The sequence below is a fragment of the Chenopodium album genome, chromosome 17 (genome assembly GCF_948465745.1).
Source record: "Chenopodium album chromosome 17, dcCheAlbu1.1, whole genome shotgun sequence".
Lineage (NCBI taxonomy): Eukaryota > Viridiplantae > Streptophyta > Magnoliopsida > Caryophyllales > Amaranthaceae > Chenopodium > Chenopodium album.
The window spans coordinates 36,933,936-36,939,751 of NC_137850.1; the positions used below are offsets into that span (position 1 = coordinate 36,933,936).

Consider the following 5,816-nt stretch of genomic DNA (forward strand, 5'->3'; position numbering starts at 1 on the left):
AGCAACTAAATTATTGTCCGTCGTAATACATTTGCGACGAATTAGCAACTACGGAGACCAATGTTTTAAGACTACTTTTGCAACAGATTAGAGACTACAAGACCAAACTTTTGCGACTACGAAGGCTAATTTTATTGTGTCGGATTTGCGACTATTGAGACTAATGTTTTTTGCGACGGATTAGCAACTACATACGAGACCAAATTTTTGCGATTACACAAAATTATTTTTTTTGCGACAGATTAGTCATTAAGACTTATTATTTTGCAACTAACCAATTATTCTCTAAAACAAATCTGCAGTCGCAAAATTTTTGCAACTGACTATTAATATTTAGAGACCATAATTTAGCAACGACCCAACGACCAATATCAATCACCAAAAAAAAGGTACCCACGCATGAAGTTAAATAACCAACATGATAATTTTATATAAATATACTCAATTTTGTATCAATGTACTAAAAAGCAATATTCTAAACTATGACTAGTTGTTTCAAAAATCACCTCCTACATCAAGAAGCTACTTCAAATAAAAATTAATGAAGATATACAAATATGCCTCCAAAAATTAAAGATCAGTTAGATAACCGATTATCTCTAATATTTGTCCAGATAACTGATCATCTCTTGCTTGCTCACAACGTTTCACAAAATCTGGATGCTTACGCTTATCTATGAATTCGGCTCGAAGAATGTCAATCATGAAATTAACTTCTTATGGAGAGGCATTTTGAAAACTTGGTTCAATGTACCCCTAATTCGGTCCCCACTTTTTTTGTCAAAGTCTCTCCTAGCCTTAGCATCGAACTCAAGTCTCCAGGTATATATGTATGTATGCTGCACATAATTACCCAAGAGTTTAACATTGTATCTCAAATAGCAAATATGATATAATATCTTACCTTTTTATCATAGGAACTATCATAAATTAACAAGAAATGGAATACGCTGAAACTTTGAAAAGGCACCAAAAAAATCTAGAATAAAACAAAGTTTGACAGTTTGGAAGTCTGCAATATTTTATAGCACTGATAACAGGCTGAGGATCCATAATAAGATTGCAATGCACAATATCCAATCAGACTTTTACTTTATATAATTTGCTTAAGATGTAAGTAAAGAGCTAAGTATAAAAAATCCATAAAATTTAACCATTGAAACAAGCAAGTTAGTACCATTTCTCTCTTTTTTAAAGGTTACCACTATCAGCTGAGTAGATTGAAGTTACGACAATAGTGGCTTAGTATCTATAAAAAAAATGTAGTATCTAAGAATTTTAGAAGTGAATGTTTCCATATTCTGTAATTGCAGAAATATTTGCAGTCAACTACGGTTTGATTGGAAGAGTGGAGGATCAGGATAACAGATATAGAGCAATGGATGCATCAAAGACAGCTGCCTCTAGCGTTAAAGCAGTTTGTGAAGAGATATAATCAGTACAAATAGGTAGCTACAAACCAAGAAAATGAAATGGGAGATAAGAGGGAGTGTGATGCTGTGCAAAAAAGAAATGTCAATATGCCAGGCATTAACAGCTCATAATAAGCCAGAATAAAACATAGAAAAAGACTATTTTCACAAGTAACAAAGACAGAAGTACATAAAAAGACTATTTTCACAAGTAACAAAGAAACCTTAATTGTAATCAACTCTACTGAACACAAAAATAATGTGTAATACCAGTAATGAATACAATCAAGAAACACCTGGTGGTACTTGCCAATTTGCAATGTATGTCTGGAAAAATAGGGGGAGGGGAAAGGATTATTATGATCCCAGGAAAGACTCTAGGTGTTGAAAACAGAAGCAAACCAAAAAACAAACCAAGAAAAGAACGAGAATTATTGTCTCAATTCTATTTAAAAAAAAAAATTCTGACCAGGACAGCAATTGAAAGCAGGAATGACTAATGCTTGAAAATCTGATTCCGGTGATAGGATTCTGTCATCCAGATAAAACTTGCTAGAAAAACATAACATATTAACATAACAGATTATACAACCAACAGATTAACATAACAACAGACAAACAACAGATCAAATAAGGTGCATCAATCGAGCATAGGTGGGTTTCGTTATAGGTTTTGGCTTAAAGTTTAAGAAAAAAAATATGACAGTTAATGGATGCACTTGTAAAATGTCAGTAATCTAATTGTCTCAGCACATAGGAAATTGAACTCTGCTCTAATATGAAATGCTTTTTACAGAGAATTAAAGACTGAACCAGGCCATGCTTTGCACAGAGAATTAGAGACTCAAAGCTAGTATTCAAATATATAGCTTCACTAGTTTAAGAGCAATGAATATAAGAGAATGTCTCAAATTTTCAAACATACCTTAATCTCAATGAACCAACGATCTCTAACACAAAACCCACAATACTATTAATAGCACAATCAACTCCCACTCCTCCACTAAATGCACTACACACCAAACCACTATTCTCCCTACAACAACAAAAACAACCATGCAGTAGCCACGCATCTAGCAGCCACGCATTCACACCACATTGATGCACCTAATTCTCCCTAAGCTCGCACCCATTCCAGAACCCACCACAATTATTGTCATAACAATCAGCCAGCAGCAAGTTAGCCTCAAAAATAGAATGAAGTCAGAGCAAAACCAGAATATAAAGCATAACAAGAATTCAGTGTAAAACAAGAATTCAATGGAGTTCGGACGAACCTCAATACCCTCCAACCATTAATTACCCAATTAGAATTACACTCTAAGCAACGAAACCCCATTCTTCAAAAAATATAGGGTTCGAAATAACCAGAATTGGGATTTTTACATTGAAAATAATTAGGGATTTTAGCAACTCAATCAATTTCGAATGATTTTTCATTAATTTACTTAAATTACAGCATGGAAACCAAATTAAAATCAATAATTGGACAAAAAATTCAATGATAACCCTAAAAATCGTAATTGGCGAATTACAATAAACAAAAGATAGAAGGGATGTTGAGCGTTTGAACTTACCTTGGAGGAGATGTGGTGGCGTAGGCGCGCAACGGAGGCAGATGAAGAGCGACAGTGAGGGTTGAATTCTTTAATCTCTGAAATGGCCTTATGCGTGCTTTTGTTAAGAAGGAAGAGTTTCTGTTTTTTTATTTTTTGGTGAAAGGAGGAAGAGTTTCTGTACTGTATAGAACTATTGAAGAAAAAATTACTTAAGGCTTTTAGTGATTGAGTTTTTTTTTTTTATTTATTTTTTTAATGGAGGAGTAAGTGATTAAGTTAGTTTTTGTTTTGTTGGCAACTCCTCATCATTTTAAGGGATTTGTTTTATTTATTTTTTATACTATCGATTTAGTTGCAATATTAGTTGCAAATTTTTTAAATTAAAAAGTTAGAAAATCATTATCCCCAGCAACTATAATTTATAGTCGCAAAAATTATAAGAGCGTTGCAATTTAGCGACAACAGTGCAACTATTGCAAAATGAGTCGCAAAATTTGCGACTACTCGTCTCTGACAGTCGCAAATATATTTTTTGCGACTGATTATTATAATAGTCGCAAAATTTAGTCACAAATTAGCAACTGCGTAGCAACTGGTGCAAAATTAGTTGCAAAATTTGTGACTGGTCGTCTTTTTCAGTCGCAAAAATATTTTTTGTGACTAAATATTAGGGTAGTCGCAAATTTCTGTTGCTAATTCCTCTTTTTCTTGTAGTGATCGTTAGACGAGGCTCAACATTGTTTATTAAGAAAGGATTATATATTTGAAGGGTGAAGGATATGATGTGGCTACAAGGGTGCCTCGAATCATTAGTATACCTTGTGCTTAGTTCGGCATTTTTTTTTTAAATGCAATGCGATGATCATATGCAAAGAAATAAATGCTCATTTTATGAAAGAGAAAAAAGAAAAAAAAAAAACCTATGAAATAAATCTAAGGAATACAAAGGGTGCCTATGCTAGACTTATTGGGGAAAGGTTTGAAAAGCATGAAATCTTGTCATTGAAGCCCGCCTTGTGTCTTCTGCTTATCATCACTCAGTCTTCTTGCCAGCTAGAGGCAACGGAATCTTGTTTGCATCTATGAGATTTTGAAATCTGTAGCATTCATCCGTGGTATGACCATTTCCTCGATGGTATTTGCAATAAGAGTTGGGATTCCATCTTGAATATCGCTTTTCTGGCGTTGGATCTTTAGCAGGGTCGATAGGTTTATTTAATCCTCGATCATAGATACGATCGAAAGCAACATCATAGGTCATTCCAATGGGTGTGAATTCTCTCTTGGGTTGCTTTTTAGGTCTTTGATTATCCATGGATAAGACATCATTAAGATCAAAGGTACTTATATTGTTACTAGAGTTGGTTCGTGTATTCGGAACAAGAAGGATTGTCATTCTTCTTTCCTTTCCAATCACTGTTGTTACTATTGTTAGTAGCTTTCGGTTTTGTAAGGTCATCTTCAATGTCAATACCTATGTCATAGACAGCCTTAAAAGAATTCAAGTTGTGTTGGTATTTCAAATGCTTTGAATTCTTCTCTTGTAGGTTCTTAAGTTGTCTATGGTCGGTTTTGACTTGGATGTTTCACTTGTACCTATCAATGAAAGCATTTGTAATAGTTTCCCAAGAATAAATCTTCTCCTTATCTAGGGAGAAAAACCTTTGTTGACAAACGATTTCAAGAGATAACGAGAACAATGAGGGGAAGGCCTTTTTATCGACTGTCTTGATACTCATTATGAAAGGAATGGTGTCCTTTGAAGTAGTGTATTATTCCGATAGAGGGTTCGGAGCTATTGGAAAGCTATTTATTCAGTAAGTTCAAGTGATCGGAATGCCTAGGTGGAGGCCGCTTCCAATAAGCAATATTAATGCATAATTAATATTACAGCTTAATCTTGACTGAACCTTTCGAGTCACACCCACGATCCGACACGACGAATTAATTCGAAACGAATTAATGAGTCGCTCGAGTATTAAATATTTAGACGTCGGAAATCGAGCTAGGAGCATCGAAATCGAGCGTCGCAAGTCGAGTCGAATAAATAAAAGACGAGACGGTGAAATCAATAATTAATCAACAATTTACCGAAATACCCCTAGCATCGAAATGCCCTGAGCAAACCAAGTGTTAGGGGCATTTAGTATAGCAAGGTGGCGAGCATGCGCGCCAAGCCGAGCCTAGGCTGGATGGTGTTGCGGCATGCTAGCGCACCATTGCTAGCAAGGCTGCCAGCACATGGTTAGCGAGCCATGCTAGCATGTGCGGGGGCAGCCGCAGCAATGAGCTAGCAGCGCGCTAGCGTGCTACCACTGCTAGCAGCGTTGCACGCATGGTGCTTCGGCCAGCCGCACAGCCGTGCATAGCAGCAGGCCAACCACGCACACCAAGCGCCAGCTGGGCTGCTTGGGTGCCAAGGCTTGGCCTGCCACGTGGCAACAGCCCATTGGTGCAAGTGGCATAGGGGAGCCGGTTTTTGGGAAGCTTGGGGATCAAGTATTGCCCCCCCTCCCTTGTGGCCCTTACCTAACCCCTCCTATTAGAATGCCACTTGTTGATTAATAAGTTGTTGGCTATTTTCTTTTGTTTTTTATTTAAAAATAAAAGGAGAAAATTGATTTTACCAACTCTCCCACATTGATGGGAGAGTGGATTTCTCACTTAAGTTTCCCTATAAATATCCCACTTGGGAATTGGGAAAACTCACTTGAGTAAGAGCTCAATTAGCTAGGCATCTTCACTTGAGAGAAAACCTATAAGCTCATTAATTACTCGAGTAGTGTTTTGGTCCGGCTTGGCTAACCTCCAAGCAAGAGACCCGTCGCGATTGTGTTGTGGGTGG

At 36.5% G+C, this 5,816-nt stretch overlaps 1 long non-coding RNA gene across 1 annotated transcript; it reads right to left on the reverse strand.

Annotated features, from left to right (window-relative positions):
• Positions 1-405: 405 nt before the first annotated feature.
• Positions 406-3,201, reverse strand: LOC145587881 (uncharacterized). Its single transcript, XR_014101473.1, has 2 exons — positions 2,990-3,201; positions 406-839 (listed from the first exon to the last, which is right to left on the reverse strand). It is a non-coding gene; the product is annotated as an uncharacterized LOC145587881 (long non-coding RNA).
• Between the last annotated feature and the right edge of the window lie 2,615 nt (positions 3,202-5,816).